Source organism: Lepisosteus platostomus, chromosome 15, assembly GCF_059453375.1.
Source record: "Lepisosteus platostomus isolate fLepPlt1 chromosome 15, fLepPlt1.hap1, whole genome shotgun sequence".
Classification (NCBI taxonomy): Eukaryota; Metazoa; Chordata; class Actinopteri; order Semionotiformes; family Lepisosteidae; genus Lepisosteus; species Lepisosteus platostomus.
In genome coordinates, this window is record NC_142625.1 from 18,129,656 (window position 1) to 18,148,047 (window position 18,392).

Consider the following 18,392-nt stretch of genomic DNA (forward strand, 5'->3'; position numbering starts at 1 on the left):
TGCTTGTCTCTGGGGGCCCCAGCCGGGCTGGAGCAGCACAGTCTGCAGTTCTTGAAAACCTTCTCTGGGATCTCCTGACTTTGTGCGACTGCTTTTGTTGTTGTTGTTAACGTTTCCCTTCTCTCTGTTTTGTGGGGGAAATGCCGAGCTCAAGATGGACCAGCTTTCGTCTCAGAAGACTCACCGTCACTCCAGAGAAGCCAGAACGCAAATTAGTCCACTCATTTTTAAGGGAAAGGTCTGTAATTACAGGTTTAAAAACATCAGTCAGATGATCAGTGATATCACAGTGGACACAAACTGTTTTTCTTCTTTACAATCAACCAATTTTTTTTTTAAAAACAAAGGAAATGTAATTAACTGCTGTGAGTGCCTAAACAACTCCCCACCCCTGTCCTGGGGTCACTTAAGTCTAATCTGGAGTTCCACTATGACCCACACCGGACTGTGAGTCAATCAGTCTTCATTCAAGCCTGCAGCCTCCAGGCTTTATGATTCACTGAAGACCGAGAGGCTGCTGCTAGACTGCACACTGCACCTGTGTCCAGTTCACAGTGCTCATCCACTGGTCCACACGATCATATTATCTCACAAGGCCACAGGCAGAGAATCTCATTTATAGAGGTATGTCACTCTGCTGGTTGCCTTCGGTGTCCAGACTTCTGTGTGGAATCTGTATGTCCTCTAGTCTCTGTGTCTGTGTACTTTTCTCCAGGTTCTCCACTTTCCTCCCATCCTCCAGGGACAAGGTGGTTGACCCCTTTAATTTGTCCCTGTGACTGTGTGTGTGTGTGTGTGTGTGTGTGTGTGATACGGGTCATGCCTCGTGCCCTGTGTGCGCTACCTCAGGCTTCTAGAAGATGAAGCAGCAATGAATAATGTATAGTTATTAATGACTTGTATCTAACACAAAGAAATACGCATTAATCAAAATGAAGGTCCAGGGGTCTAGCATTATGGAACCTTCCCCTAAAGGGAAATACTAAATGTATTTCCAGCAAGCAAGAAAAAAAAGGAAACTGCTGAATTAATATATCCTGCTATTATGTGGCCACGGTTATGCATCAAAGACTCTTGAATAAGGTTGGGAAAAGGCTTAATGGCGATCTTCTATAACGCAAACAGAAATGTTCAGTGATCAAGCCAGGATTCCAGGGGTAGGAAAAAGGCATCAATTAAAAAGCACACAGCTGGGATGGCTGCTCTGTGTCAATAAATCAGACGTTTGCTGAAAAGAAGAGACAGGAAGGGGCAGGAAACTGAGTTAAGGTCCAAACTGACACATAATGACACTGGAACACAGGCAGGGAAATTCTTGCAAACGGGAGCAGAACCTTTCACACTCTGAGAAGCCCTTATACAATCACAGCCACCAGCAGCATTTGGCAGGCCCACCACCTGGATTCATCAAGCACTTAGAAATGAAAATCCTTATTGATTAATTTCCTGGAAGATCTGCATTGTCCTTTACATTCATTTACACTTGAAATGACTAAAATACAGATTAGCGCTGCTTATGTTATTAGCACATTTCTTTTGCAGAATTCCGACTGAAAGATGGCACCTTCCACGGCTACAGTATGTGACATTATGGAGGTAGTGGGCTGGAATTTCTCATCCAGAAGGAGGACTGCCACCTACTGGTCCACAAACGTCACTACAAACAACAAACAGTGTCTTCGGAGCTCCCTAAATCACTTCACACGCTCAACTTTGCTTAGATTCTGAAGAGTGTTGAAGGCAGTACAGTTGTCAGCACACTGCAGTTCCTGCTCCCCAGCCTGGACACATATTTTCAGTAGCACTGCAATAACAGAACCTATATATGTACAGTGTCTCTGTGTTCCACAGTATGATCTACAAGCCTTTTTGCAAAACCTTTAGAATGGAATGGTAGATATTTTGGTTAATAAAGCATAAACTACATGCAGTGTATAGAGAGAAGCTAATTAGCCTTCAAGTTCATTGACAATTTAATCCAGTTTTAGGTTCTGGATATTTCAAACCAGAGGCCTTTTATTAGAATGAAATGCAAAATTCCTTACATCCATTTTCTAACCACTTCTCCCAGTTCGTGGTCAATTCAGAGGGAGCCAGTACCTATCTTGGCAAGCAGCGGGCGCAAAGCAGGGTACACCCTGGACAGGTTGCCAGTCCGTCACAGGTCAGACGCAGACACAAACACAGACAGGCACACAGCAAGGACAATTTCCCAGAAGCTAATGAACCACCAGTGAGTCTCTGGACTGTGGGACAAAACAGGAGCAATGAGAAGAAACCCATGTTAATACAAAGAGAACATACAAACTCCACACAGACAGCTCCCCGGGCCACGGTGCATCACTTTATTACATGCGGGGTTAAAATAATGTTACATCGCTTTCTGTCATTTCCAGAATTCTGTGCTCTCTTTTCAACCCATCTCCAAACAAGAGATGCCAGAAGTTGCCACTAAGTCGGTCAGAAATAAACTGTAATAATAAACAAGCTCTTATTTGGCTCTGTTTAGTGAGCAAGTACTGCTGTTCCATGATGCCTCAGCTACAAAACAATGTTTCCAATTATAGATGATGTGTGACTTAATTGTTACATAAATTAGATTTTTAATGCCTTTAAAGAAAACGCAAGATTAAATGTGCCAGATATTTCTTTGTCCATTTTGCTAACTTATTAGCAAGCTTATAATGCTTCTAATAATAACAAGTTTGCATTCTTTCAACAAAGACATTATTTTTATTGTCAAATTTAAGCTACATCGGTTTCAAAATGAAAGACTTTGCTTTGAATTATGAACAATTCAATCCTGATACAGAGGCGAATTCAAACATCACATTTGATCCAGGCTGAAGATGGACAGAAAACACAATGCAGAATTCCGGCAGGTACAATCTGAACAATACTTTACAACCTACAAAACCTGAAATGGATCCAGCAGCCAAAAAAAGAGAGTCCCATTTGCTTCTACTGAGTAGAACAGCTTATGTAAGAACAAAGATCTGACGTTGTGAGAAAAAGCAGAAGATAGAGACGTCTTTAACAGATGGGAATGGAGCTCCCACTGTTGTTGATGAACTGCGTCTCTGCATGCCGTCTGAGTGACAATAGTGCGATTGTTTGTAGAGAATTTCATAGCGAGTGCTTTTACCATTTGAGGACTGCGACCGTGCTTCAGTGGTAATGATAACTATACTGTGTTCTCAGTACTGACATCTCCAGGGCCTGTTCAAACATCCATCTCAGCTTAAAATGACATAACAATTAGAATGCTGAAGATTCGTGACATATTAAGATATATTTAGTTACAGTATCCAATGCATATACTGCTTTTTGTTTCAGTATAGGATTGTATCGCTCTTTTCTTTACTTTTATCCATACATCAATTTTTTAATCGCTTAATCCAATTAAGGGTCACAGGGAAGCTGGAGCCTATCCCAGGCCAGCAACCACTGCAAAGTAGGATATATCCTGGATAGGACAAGGCACACACAGACACAAACACTCGCACCTGGGGCCAGGTTTACCAGAGGTCAATTAACCAGTTAGTCTCTGGCCCGTGGGAGGAAACTGGAGCACCCAGAGGAAATTCACACAAACATGGGGAGGACATCCAAACTCCATACAGATAGCACCCCAGGAACTGAAAGCAGGGCCCCAGCAATGCTAACCACTGCTCCACTGTCACCCCTCTTCTCCACTTAATTTTCCTTCTTAAATTCCATCCGTTTATAGTCGGCCATGTATTGTGCACAATACGTAGACCTTGTTCAAATGATTTCTTCAATTCACAGCCTTGACTGGTCCGATGTGCCAACCCTCCTCACACTTATAAAGCCGACACATCATTATGACATATTAGAAAGACAAAGAATGACTGAAAAGGAATATTGTAGTAGTAGTTCTTCGTATACAACAGAAGAAGAATGATGGAACATGGACGAAAGTGTCTCAGGACACTGGGGATGAAGGGGATGAAGAAAAAAATGAAGATGATGAAAGGAAAATGCCTCACTATAATGCACTAACTAGATAATTCACTCAGCTACATATCGAAAAAGAAATTAACAAAATGGCTGAGGATGAGGAAGGAAAGTTCTATGTTACATAGTGTAGCATAGAATAGCAGAGTATAGCATAGAAGAGGCACTCAAGAAATCTGCAGGTCCTGAAGGAATGCTACCGATTGTACTAAGTGAAACAAAAGATGTTATTCATAGGAACAAGTAATCGGTTTATTCCATGCTAATAAGAGAAAAAAGAAAACAACTTTTCGGCTGTGGAGCCTTCTTCGGGTGTAAGGTGTTGTATATGTATATTGTATATGATTTTAATTCATATACTATTAAAAAAATGTTACCAGCTGTTGGGTTTTTTACGTTCCCATTGGCAGTTTGGAAGAATTTCTATATAACTCACTTCGCCCTGAGCTACAACTCGGGCATGGTATAGAGTAACGCCAGATGAATGCTCAGTGTCGCGTCTCTCGCTGGCACTGCGATGCCAGCGAATGAGTATCAGTGGCAATCGCCCAGCATGGCATTTCTAGAAAGAATGCAAACCCATCGACCTGAAGTGAACTCTGCTTGATTTATGATGTACGTTTTTGCCAAGACATCGAGCATTTCCGATTTAAAAACATGTAAGCAAACTTAAGCGTGGGAAAGTGAAGTATTTGCCTTAGTGGTCTATGAATTGCTTTTTAAAGAGAATTACTGTGTTTTCACGTGGGTTTGTAACTTTAAATGCAATGGCTTAGGAAAGGTTTCCAAGGGAGATAATATCTTTAATTCTGTAACTGAGCTGGAAGGAACAGATGATATAAGCAGTATTTTTTAACCTTTTTTTTTATTTTCCAAAAGACAACCCACACAGAGAGGCACATATACAATGAGAGAAAGCTCACAAATTCAAAGGAATATAATAAGTCCTTTGTCCTCTGAGCAATAAAACTGCTTAAAAAAGGTAATTAAATGTATTCCCCCCAACTTCCAATTCATTTATTTACCAGTAATGAACTGTTGTTGTGATTTTATGCAGCTATATGTGATTTTTGTTATGCTTTATGTGTGCATGTATTTTTTATGGAAGAAGTCAAACACAAGAATGCAGGGTGTTGGACAACAAATCTAATTTTCTTTTTTTCTGACCCTCCAAGCCATTTCTCCACATGGAGCCAACTTGTATTTCTCTCCGTAAGAAGGATTTCTGAAAATGTATCTAACCAAGTGCAAACTAAGAGAATCTCCGGTTTCCACCCAGCCTTGTAAGACAGATCTTTTAAACTGCAGGTTAACTGCACATCTAAAAAAGGATTCTAATCATTTTCGTATAATTAAAGCTTCATTTTGCTGTCTACGGGCTCATGTTGATATTTACATCGTGCAATGCCCAATTCTGCTGGAAAGACACAAGGGCTGTATTTACGATGTGCTAATGGAAGCTGCACTAAAGGTCACCCTGCAACTCATAGCTGACAGCCCACTGAAGCTCAGCAGGTGTCCAGTACCTGGATGGGAGACCTCCTGGGAAAGCTAAGGTCGCTGATGGAAGAGGTGTTAGGGGGGTCAGTAGGGGGCGCTCACCCTGCAGTCTGTGTGGGTCCTAATGCCCCAGCATAGTTACAGGGACACTGTACTGTAAAAAGGCGCCGTCCTTTGGATGAGACATAAGACCGAGGCCCTGACTCTCTGTGGTCATTAAAAATCTCAGGGCAAAAACCTAAAAAAGAGTAGGGGTGTTAGAGTAGGGGTCCTAGCCAAATTTCCCCCTGGCCTTTACCAATCATGGCCTCCTAATAATCCCCATCTCTGGACTGGCTTCATCGCTCTGCTCTCCTCCTCACTAATAGCTGGTGTGTGTTGAGCGTTCTGGCGCACTCTGGCTGCTGTCACATCATCCAGGTGGGGGCTGCAGAGAATCCCCTTTACCTGTGAACCAATACCTGTAAATAATGGATTTTTGTTGTTGCTGTTGTTGCATTGTTGTTGGTTATGGTCTTTCTTTCTCACGAGCAAGCGCCAGTATGTCGCCCAACAGAAATGCAGTCAATGCAGACATGTGGGGAACAATGAATTACTCACTATGTGCAGCTCCAGGAACTGCCTGACAATACTGACAGACCAGATTGTGAGCAGTTAAGCCACCAATCCCCTTTGTCATCCTCTTACACTTGGCAGTCCTGGCGAGTACAGGAAGAGAACAGTGCAGGAATGCCCCTGCTCCGGCCTCCCCTCGCACCACCACTGCAGGAGAGCCCACTAAGGCAAGAGCACAGTCCTTCTCCAGAGCTTCTCTAGGGCACCTCAGTCCAGTTCAGACTCTAACAGCAGCAGGGCCCTTGTACACTCTGCACAGATGAAGCAGGAAACAGATTGATGCCCAACCATATGACAACTTCATAAGCCTGTCCGTGGAAATCTATCCAAAACAAAGCAACAGGCTTGACCTATTCTATCCTGCACTTGTGATTGACTCGTATAGAGCAGACTCCAGCCTCCTCAATCGGCTGAACCTGCTATGCAGTTACAGGCTTATCAGTTACCCTGACAAAGTGAAAAATGCTTTTTAAGCCTCTTCCCTTTGGTTACTGTAGCACATGCAGAACCCCACTCAAGTGCAACCTGACTACTGTATATGTTTCTGTCAGCCTGCAATTAATGAGAAGAATGAGATAGAAGAAGGATACTGAAAAGATGAGCTGAAGCTCATTTACGGTTCAAATAACTGTAAGGCAAAAGTACGGTCTCGTACGGTTTTGCGACTGGAAATCCTAAAGCCCTAAATAAAAATTCTAACTACATTCTGGTCCGACTGTAGAAAAACAGAGCCCAGCAGCTTGGGAGAGAGATCACACGCCAGGTGTCAGAAGGGGATGTAGCACCAGGAACTTTTAAATAAGGATGAAAAGCACAGGGGAGCAAGAAAAGCCTTCATCATGCAGCAAAACATGTAGAGCACAGACTGCTGGGCGCTATTTACCACATTAAACCAAATCAAACTGTTCCAAAATCAAAATGGAATGTTTAACCTGCACACAGAGACACTGAAACAAGCAAACTGAAAGGTACAGTACTTGTAACACTCTTACAATTTTCTGAATTCTGAATGCTGGTACAAATGAATGCCATACAGTTGCTCACATCACAGGCAGTCACAACACTGGAAATAGCACTGGTGCTATTGGATCATCCCATCCCTAGAGTAAAACAGGAGAGACTGCAGGGCTGTAGGGCTGTGTGGTTTCAGTCAGCTCAAGATATGTCTAATCAAAGCAGTAGTTCCTTCACAAACACATTATAGAGCTATAGGGATAATAAGACTTATAATTTATTATTTTTGGAGGAGCAAATATTAAGTAACGATGATATTTGTACAGTACTTTACAGTATGCTATCTATGTTATGTTACTATGTACCATCAATGTGAGGATAAAATGTCCACATACAAGACATGATGTGGGGACATCTGTTTCTAGACCAAGTCATAGCTTTGTAAAAATAAAAGTGCCAAAGCTCTTCTTTCCAGGCCTATTTCCACCCTGTGTGGAGTTTAATTTCCAGGTGAGAACGGAAACAAGAACTAAAAATAGAACAAGAATCAACAGGCAGATCCCACAAATCTAGAAATATAAATGTGTTTCTTCATACTGTGTGTGCAGAGAGAACATTGTTCATTCTTCACTGCAACCCCAAGATATAATAATAGCTTAGCTCCATACAGATAAACTGTCTCCTCTTTTAGTGCATAAATATCTACTGCAGTAAGTAAGGGACATGGCTATCCATGATTAATTCAAAATTGAGATAAGGGGAAAATAAAAATACATGCTAGCAATGTGAACACAGGAGGAAACCAGGCATTACTTTGTGTCCAATCAACTCGGAATCACGGACTTTTATCAAAAGAAAAGATTGTATGATTATTTTCATTCAGATATAGACTCAGACCCTTCTCCTGCAGGAAGGCTGATATGTATTCGGTGTTCCTCTCGCCCCCCTGTTGTCCAGTGGCTTCACAGCAGTCCACAAGGGGGCGGGTCGCAACTGCAGTGGCCACGCCTCCGCTCCCTCCTGAACGCCGAGGAGACAGCTTATGTGAAGCATCTGGTCTTGTAGTGAGGGCTCTGGCTGCAGCAAGTGTTCTGGGGTATTTAAACCCTGCTCTATCTCTCCTCGGCGATCCGGCACTGATGTTTGCAACACTTCACCTCCAGTGCCAGCATCCCGGCGTCCCAGCGTCCCGGCGTCCAGCCTTCCAGCATCCCAGCAGCCCAGCATCCACTGTCCCATTGTCCAGCCTTCCAGTGTCCGGTGTCCCGGCGTCCAGCCACCCAGCAGAGCCCTTCCTGCCCCTGGCTTTCAGTTCTCTTGCTTGTCCTGGGCTCTGCTGGGGAGCTCTGCCCGCAGCTGTGCTGTCCAGAGGATTCAGGGTGCTGAGAGGGACCAGGGCACCAGGGGACGGGCACACAACTCCCATCCCGACGGACTCCAGGCGCTTTCCCAGAGGACTGTGTTCCAGGAGAAGACCCCCTGAGGGCGTGCGACTCGAATCAAGCCTCCGGAGGGACTGCACAAATGAGGCACGGTCTAAACTCGAGGGGCGGCGTGGTGGCTCTGTGGCTAAGGATCTGCGCCTGTGGCTGGAAGGTTGTTGGTTCAAATCCCGTGGCTGGCAGAGGAATCCTACTTCGCTGGGCCCCTGAGCCCTTAACCCCAACTGCTCCAGGGGTGCTGTACAATAGCTGACCCTGCACTCTGACCCCAGGCTTCTCTTTCCCTGTCTGTGTGTCTCATGGAGAGCAAGCTGGGGTATGCGAAAAGACAAATTCCTAATGCAAGAAACTGTACAGGGCTAATAAAGTGATCTTACCTTCCCTTACTCCGCAGCTTTACAGAATTGGAGGCCACACTTCACTATAGAAACGTCTCCACTCCTATTTCTAGAAGAACAGTGAATTAGCATTTGGACATCAAGTGACCAAAATCACTAGGATACTCTACCTGCTAGAACATTCATCAATAAGACACAGATCCACAGAAGGAAATTATCACAGCTCAGACATGGTCATCAACACAGGATACTAATGCCTCTTTCCCAGGTACAGCGGAACTGTATCTCTCCAGGTAATGGCATTATACTGCAGATTCCTAAGTTATGGTCAGGTGGTCAAACTATGCCAATCCTACTCTAACAGAGCACAAAACAGCAATTTTATGATGATGATTTTATCTAGTCTTTTATCTAGTGGCATGTTTTACAAGAAGTTCATAATCACTGTTCCATCAGAAAGGTTTTGCCAACGTTCAGGAGAGCTTCAGAATACTTTGGACCATATGCTTTGCTGTGTATTGGAATTCATATCAACACAGGAAATGTTACAATGATACTGTATGTGAGTCTACTACCACAGTAAAGAGTTTCATGTTCAATTAAAAGACTACAAAAAAAATCTGCCTGGGAAAGTTCAAAGTCAGATCAGCAAGCCTGAATACATCCCAGACTGAAAGATCTTAGCTAGTTAACTTGGAAATTAAAACGACTGTTGTGGGAATTGGACAGGATTATCTAAAATCCAGAAAGGAACAGACAAAATTATTCTAAGCAACTATTTCCAAATTGCTTGCATCTGTACAAGGAAAAGATTACCCAAGTGCACATATATTTACAACAAAAACAGAAGACAAAGACAGTTTATAAACAGATGGGATCTGAAACCTCCTAATTATTGCCTTTATGGTTGAGGCAATTATTATTACAACTATCTGTATGAAACTACAAGGTGACGTAGATTTGTACCAGTTTTACAGCGACAACTGGAGTGAAGTAACTCGCTCAAGGATACACTGGCAGAAGACACAGTCAACATCAGAATGAAACAGATCACTTCATCAGTGGAGCTGTGGGTCATGGAGACTTTAGGTGGTAGTGCTGTTATCTTCAGTCCCCAGAGTACATTTCACTGGGCCGTCAGTCCTGCTTCACTGAAGAAACAGAGGCCTCAGAGAGCTGATAATCATGCTGTTCTCTCCAGCAACTCAGCAGCTGCTTCTCAGTAGCTGATCCCTGGAATGCCATTATCCGGCTGTACAACAGAGCCTCTTGCCTGCCTGCCTGCCTGCCCCCTCCCAGCACCTTCATTGACATTCATCCCCAGAGCAGCAAAGAGCCTGCTGGAGCTGGCAAAAACACTCAAGTGGGCAATGTCACAAACCCAGTGCAATCAGCAAGCTCACCAAGGCTGTCTGAGGACATTACCACCGCTGACCTACACAGCAGAATCAGGTGTACCTCTCCAAAAGCGGCAGATGTGAATGTTCATCACAATTCAGGAAGGACAGGAGCTGGACTGGTGAGGGAGTCTAAAAGGTCAGTGATCCAGCTTCATTTCCACCGGAATTACAACAAATAAACCACAACAAAAAAGGACAACTCGAAAGTACAGAGCATGTAACAGATGGTTTAAGACATTTAACACTATGGTGCAAATTCTGAGCCACATCAATTTGCCCAGAGTACAAATGTGATTAAATCACATATGGGGACTTCCATAAAGTATAATTTTCAAGATATGTTTTAAATAATTTAAAAAATGTTTAACTAGCCTGCAAAGTGATTTCTTAAATCGGATTTGGGTCACTGAACACATCTTTTAAAAAAGTCGACAGAAAAGATGTCCCGAATCCACCTGCTGAACTTTCTAAAGATATAGAGGGATTTAGTTATACAATAGGCTGTAATTTCACAAGCTAGTTTGTTCCTAGAGCTGGCATCTCTACTTTAAGACTGGCCTTTGAACTCGAATGCTTTTTACAAATGCAAATTTTGTGACCTGTTTTAAGAAATTTGAAAACATGGAATTATACCATATCTGGCCAAGCATATCACCCATATTACCACAGCAATGCTTAAGACTAATAGCTCACATACAGGTGTGTGGTAGGAGTACTGTATATATTTCAGATTGCCGGGATAGACTCTGTCTGCCATGCGACCCTGTATTGGATAGAAAATGGATGGATGGATGAGCTAAGATTATGCAACTGTTACGCCTTGTGCTTTCTGCTTCATTTTCTAATTGAAACATTCTACACCTTTATATTACTTTAGACTCCCTGTTACACAAAGCCTACACACTTCACTGCCTACAAACATGGGCTTGTTTACCCAAATGCAATCTGTTCAGATCTGGTAAATACAGTCCAAAATAAGCAGTGGCCAATCCTGTAGGAATTGGCTTCTACATCTTTCCATCACAATCCCCACGATTTTCTCCTTATAGGAGACCATTGGGAAAATATCAATATCCACACGAGACTAACAGCAAGCAACTGTTTCTTCACTTAAGACCTGGAAAAACCTTGTGTGTGTGCAGTTTAGCAACAGGTTCAGCTCAAGTTAACACCACTCAAGCCAGAAGACCCTATGGTTCATGGGCAGAACCCAGTTTTCTCCAGGGTTCCCCCACTTCTGCACACCTGTCCATTAACTTTTTTTAAATGCTGCTCTTTGAGAAAGCCCTGGTCGTGAGACCTGGAGGTGACACGAGAAAAAGGAACACGTTTTTAAACAGGAAAAAAAACTCTGATCAGGCCATTGGGACAACTGAAGGGAAAACAAACATGTGGAATGAAATGAAGCACTGGACCGGATTCCTGCAGCTGACCTTAGCGGCCCAGTTGGAAGTGTCTTTTGTGGGAGCCTGGAAGGCATTGGGGTGAAAGAATGGGGAGGGGGGTGTTCCTGGGAACCACAGCAGATCCTGAAGCTACAGCAAAACGCGCCGAGTTGGTCCAGAAATGCCGGAAAAGCCAGGGATTGTAAGCAAAGGCGACAGCGAAGAGAGAATTGAAAACAGATGGCCCTGAGCCTGAGAAAGTACAGTCCTTCTTTTAGCAGGCCTCTCCGTGAGGCAATAAAGAGACTCTGATTGCGGCTCAGACAGAGCACACAAGGGCACATCTCATAATTACTGTTTTTCCACCACCAGATTGCTCGATGGCCTGGTGTAGGGCGATCTTGTCTGACCACCTAAAGGAAGCCTGGTTCACCACAGTTCACTTACGACTCAGAGAATGGGATGGCCCTAATTATAACACTTAAACCCCTAATATAAGCTTGTGTACAATAACAGCACAGAAAAAATAACCCTATTGTCCCCTTTAAAAAAAAAACAACAATTCATTCCATTTTTGTCAGCTGTCAAATCCTACATGTAAACTGAAAATCGCATCTATGTTGCCTGCCTGTTGTACATTCTTTTCCAGACTGGCTTAAATCTGGGATTGAAAATTAGACTGGGTTAAATAAAAGTTACGTTACTACATGCGAGGCTAAAAGAAACACGGGTCAACCTTTCCTGCCTCCTAGTTTTAACAGTGAGTTACTGCTCCTGAAGATAAGGAGGTACTAACTCAACAGTAAAATTCCCACTATGTGTGGCCTCAGTGAACAAGTGTTGTCCAAAGTGACAAGAAGCAATGCTGACTAATGAACTGGACTGTGACGGAACACAAAAGTAGTCACTGAGGTCACAGTACAGGCGTACAAAACCACAGACACTGGCCAGAGATGCCACTGTGCCAATCAAGATGAAGCACAGCACAGCAGTGACATTAAACCATTACACAGCCATTGTCAAGAGGTCAGCCATTCAGCCACTGTCAAGGGCTGTCAAGAGCTGTTTGCTTTTAGCAAACAACGTGAATGCTACCTTACAACCCCATCACTAAAATCACACTGTTCGTCCAAGAAAGCTTTGCCTGTAAATGTAAGAGTAATGTCATTATTCCTCAGGATAAATCCGTTTATAACCCAACATCAAACAGAAGCACCACCTGCATTTCAAAACAACCGAGATGCTGAAGATGCTCGGTCTTCGTCACATGACATCTCACCAAACGTGGCCATAAACCATCTCTGTTTTCTAATTAAAAAACTCGCCGACCTCAAGTCTGCTATCCTATTCGCCTCATCACTCCTTCAAGCAGTTTCCAGGTGACTCTGATCTCTAATCCTCACCAGGCACAGTGTAAACACGGATTTCAATCCTCCAGCTTCCCAATTTTAGCAATATTGAGGAGTGTGGTCACACGGCAAAAACACCCACTGAAATACTGTAAGTTAGGCAACAAAGCAAAACTAAGATGCAGAACAGGCAAGCACAGCTAACGGTTCTTCCCCCTAATCGAGTCAGCAGATTCTGTTAAAAGATTTGTTACATGTTAAAAAAAGAAAACTTGGAAAAGCAGCATGTGTTTTGATTTCTTTTTTTATTGACAGCGTTGGCACACAGATACTGTACGTGACACGTTTGCTGCCAGACACAGATGAGAGCCAGGATGTGCTCCTTAAATACACATTTCACCTGAATTTAAGAGAGACGTTATTCCAGCAGGGTTTCAGAATGGACTGTGAGACACCACCAACTCCTAATTACACAGTTTGTTGTGCCAAAGAATAGCAAGTTCTCACAAGCACAGACTAGCAGTTTTATGACTCTGAACAGCCTCAAGACCACTCCTCAAAGAAGAAATTGAGCAACAAGCTGCAGTGCCTGTTCAAATCTGGGCTGAGGCATCCAAGATCATGGTAGCCTAGAGACGATGCAGCCTCCAGTCCAAGGCTGGCCTAGTGAGAGCTGCATCTGTGCCTTGACCATACTGCTCGTGTGGTGGGCCTGCAGTAGGGGAAGAAAGCAGAAGACACTCAATTGGTTCCACTGGTTCCAGCTCGGGTGTTAATGCTCAAGGGCTGGGACTTCAGCAGACCAATGCAACTTTGTGGATAAACAGCTAGAAAGGAAGTGGTCTATATATTTCCATATTATGCAAAACTGCATTCAGAAATTATGCCCAGATTTTTTTATGGCACACCTTGTTTGAAGGTACCCCCACGATACGTAAGCATGCAAGCCCTCCAAATTCCATTCCAACAAGAAGAGACGTCGGAAAAGTGTCTGCAGAAAACAATCCACTGCCCCAGCCTCCTCCCCTCTGTGAGTGTTTGCGTCTTTCTGTCCTGAGATGGACAGGCATCCTGTCCAGAGTGAATCCTGCCCTGTGCCCGTTGCTTGCAGGGATAGGCTCCAGCTCCCCAGCTGCACAGTACTGGATAAAGTGCTTAGGAAATGGATGAATGAGAGACACTATGTCTAATTAATGGTGTTCTGTAGATGCCTGAGTCATGTAAATCCATACTGTATAATCAATTTTAAGCATACTAGAATAGTCACCAATGTATATCACACTAGACTGTAATGAACTCTTGTTTACCAAATGCTTCCTCTGCATAAATCCCATGGCATTTGCTAGCTACCACAGTACTCACAGAGAGACTTTATCATCTCGGTAGAGTTTTGCACACCTCCCACCCCCACCCCTAATAAAATGAGGGATGGGAGTGTGCAAGCAGCACCCACCCCCTCACAGAGTGTAGGAGAGTGGGCTTCCGGATCAAAGACTCTGCTGCTCGGCTGGGTTACCATAGCAACCGCATCCCCGAGCCCACACGCTCTGCACAGGCACTGACCTACCTGGAGTGTGAGCACAGCAATGCGTGGAGCAGGGCTGCTAGGCTGGAAACTGCAGGGAACTGGGGCCGCCTCGCTGATCGCGATTCCGCCAACTCCGACGTGACCAAAAAAATGACGAAGGAACGCACTGCAGACTTCAAGATCAGAGTGTCTCGCCCCTTCTATTGATTTCAGGCTGTGCCCATAATCAGCCCCAAATGAGAACAGTGTCTAACAATGTGAAAAGATTCTGAACAATCTGAAGTTTCCAACATACTTTATTGTCCTAGACCACTTCTTTGCTGATTGGGTGTTGAGTTCATTATGTATTAATTTATCCAATAATATGGACTGACACAGAGCAAATGGTCAGAAAAGGCATTTACACAAGTTTTATTACACAATTTATGCTGGTTGTGTTCAATTTCATGATACATAGTCACTACACGACATATTGGCACCTATGCGTGAAATACATGCACGCACCCGGCCTTCATAACTATTGAAAGACAGAAAGACACAGGAGTTTATAAACTCGGAAGAGGTATTATTAAACAAATACCGCTTAACAATTGTCAATAAGCCATCAACAACAATCTCTAAGATCTAACAAGTTGTAGCACTCTTTAAAAGGAAATCTCTCAAACCACATTATTGACAAAAAGTACAATAACAAAAATGAAAAACAAATGCACGGCAAATAACTGACAGCTGAATAGTTGTGATGGAAAACAAAAGACAAAATAAAAAGCTATTGCCACAACTATTTGCACATTACAACAACAACCTACTACTGAAGGAGCAAAACACTTAAAAAGGGGGAAACTGCAAAGACAATGAGACTCAATACAAAACGTCTACTACATTCGACAGACTACCAAATACAAAACAGCACACTTAAGAACAAAGCAGGACATGAGGTACCAAGAAGCACACTTACTCAGTGGTCATGCACTTACAACAGGCATGAGAACTCTCAAGAAACCAAGCTGAACAAACATTTCCAAAGCAGTAGACACCCTAAGAAAACAATCGCCCAGGCCACGAAATAGACCTTGAAACATCTGGACAGGGGGATAAACGTGTGGAACATCAGAAAGGAACCCAGGAGAACGGGGAATATTCGGGAATATACAGTATACGTGAAATAAAAAGTGAAGAAGATGGCCTGATTCCAAAGGCACTGCTGTGGGACACAGCTCTTTCTGAGCAGCCTCAGCATCGCAGACAGCACATGGGAACCCAAAGGCTCTTTTTTCTTTCCTCCAAGGAGAGCTTTACAAAGATTATCGCTGGGGGACAAAGTGTTCTCCGCAGGAAAACAAACAGGGGTCTCGGCAGCACTGGACTACATAAGTCATGGCAGAGCAGGCCGTCAGAAGATTTCAACACTGGAGATGTCCCAAAGGGCTTATGTTCAGCATGGGACATTGGTACAGTACACCTCATTGGGACTGCTAAGTGAAGCTGTGAAACTCAAGGTCTCCAGACAATTTTCTAAAGAGGCACAAGATAAACATCTGGTAATGGACTTCTAAGGCACCAAAGGTACATTGGACTGAAATGTTTCCTACCCATTTGGGTAATAAATTACCCATTAGGCATCACATACAATCAATCTCCTTTAAAGAAGCATGGAGGCTGTAAGGGGCTTATTATATAAAGTAATTAGCAGAGGGTTTTATCTATGGCAACTTGCACAGGGCTACCAAATTTCCAGTTAAATATGATCAATTAGTTATAATTAGTTATAAGTTGCACCGGATCATTTGTCTCAATACTTTTATCATACTGCACTTTGAATTGAAGTCAAATTCACACAAGGATTCTGTAAACTGCTGCATTACCTAAGCAAAGGTACCTATTTTAACACTAACAACCCTTCACACCTCAACATGTCTCATTACATATCACTTGAAAACATTATAATGCAAATGTGGTCATCTTCATGAGCTACTTTAAAAAAAGATATAGTGCATTAGCTAATTTCAGATGCAGGTTGTGTCTGCATCCACATTCTGAACAGGGCGTTTCTGATAACACTTCTGACTTGTAAGAAGGGGGTTTCAAGCTACTCATTAAGAGTTCAAGTACCATCCCACTGTGGAGGCTTACCAGTGTAATGAATAGATTAATTCGATTTCTTTTAGTTTCAATGGTGGGACATACTTACAGGACTAGATCAGAACAGAGTGTAACACCTACAGACAAAGATTATTTTTTTGTTGATGAAGCCTGAGATCATGGCGAGACTGTTAATCGACATTGCAAGCAATACGTAGTACTCGGTATTAAACGCAGAGGATCATAGAAGTTTATCAATGTCACACACCGTAGTTCACAGGGTTTCACTGTGAGGACAGCCTTCTGAACAGCACGATAACAATGTAGTGGGCTTCAATTTGGCATTCGAAGCATATTCCATGATCTAACATTATTTTGCTGAGTGGGAAAACAGACCACACGCATTGATCCACCACTCCCCGGAAGATCTGACACCAAACAGCCTAAACACAAATAAAGGCATTCCTTGTCCAATACCCCGACACAGACAACACAAGAAACGTGTTTCATGACCATCGTTTAAGTCCAATCTTTTCCGCAAAGCTGACTGCTGACATTGTAATAACAGTATCCTTGTGAGGTCTCAACCTGATGATTGGCGCTAGAGAGGTGGACAGACATACAGAGAACACAAAATAATCACAAACTCACATTTTACTCCAATGGTTCAACTCGAAATTGAAATCGATATGGCAAATTCCCTTGAGAAATGCATAGAACAATTTTCAGCAGCGTTTGCTGTCATAACTCAAAGAACTGTGAAAAGATAACAAAGGTCATTGCAAAATGCAAGGCAGTATTCGCTGTTATTAAACATAACTGACCTCGTACAGCTGCCCGCAGGATAGTGATTTCTATTACACGACAGCGACAAGGTGCTTCATTTTTAATCTCTAGGCATAATGCGTTACCTCTCCGTAGAGACAATACCATCTCGCCGATTACTTTCAGTGATGGATTAAGAAGCGTATTTCACAAATAGCACTTTTGTTTAGAATACAGAGTGACAAAATTCAGTTTATCTAAAACGTGGATATAGTTCACTGACTGGCGAATGTGCACCTAGTCGCAAAGCGTTCGCCTGAGCAATTCAGTCAATAGAGAGGGACCACAAAAAGACGCATGCAACAGATTGGATATTTTACGCCGTCACAAGACTGGGTTTCAAGCATCTTTCCGAAGACAATGTGTGCAAATAAAACAGAAACGCTAACAATACGTTCTGAAAATAATCGTGCATGCACATAAGATTAAATGTCACGTTACTTTAAGGAGATCACTCTCCCTTCAAAAAAAAACATTTAGAGAAACAAAACATTCCAGTATGAAGCTACTAAATAATGAATCAATTTAAAACTGCCAATAGTGTAGTGAACATTTCTTATTGATAACCATGAGGAAGCATTTCAAAAATATTGCAAGACTGGGAACATTATGGTGCACCTTGATTACTTCAATTATCAGCAATTAGTCGACAGGATGATTTTGCAAAGAAAGATAAAGAGCCAATGATTGAAAGACCACTCACCCCATTGATATAGATGCCTCCGCTTTCTCACTCCAGCTGCTGTATGTGCTGTGAGTAACTCGCGGCGCGGTGACACAGAGAAAGGCAACACGCCTTAGGGGCGGGGATACAACAAATACGGGCAAGTCATTGGCCAAAGCGGATGTCCATTTAAAATCACCTATAGCGATTGGATGTGACCTTGTCTTCACCAAAGCAGGAGTAGGTTGCATCCTTTTATCCCTGGACTCCCTGGCAGTGGGAGAAATGGTGGAGAGGTGCTGTAAATGTGACTTATTTAAAATGCACAAAAA

The 18,392-nt window shown here is 43.0% G+C and overlaps 1 protein-coding gene across 8 annotated transcripts in view; it reads right to left on the bottom strand.

Annotated features, from left to right (window-relative positions):
- Positions 1-18,191, bottom strand: part of elmo2 (engulfment and cell motility 2) — a 71,664-nt gene extending 53,473 nt beyond the window's left edge. For 7 of the 8 annotated variants that reach the window (XM_088607427.1, XM_088607428.1, XM_088607425.1 and 4 more), the window contains exon 1: positions 18,100-18,191. The gene's annotated coding sequence lies outside the window, so the exon portion shown is untranslated. The remainder of the gene's footprint in view (positions 1-18,099) is intronic. The other variant, XM_088607430.1, reaches the window with a different exon arrangement.
- Positions 18,192-18,392: the final 201 nt, after the last annotated feature.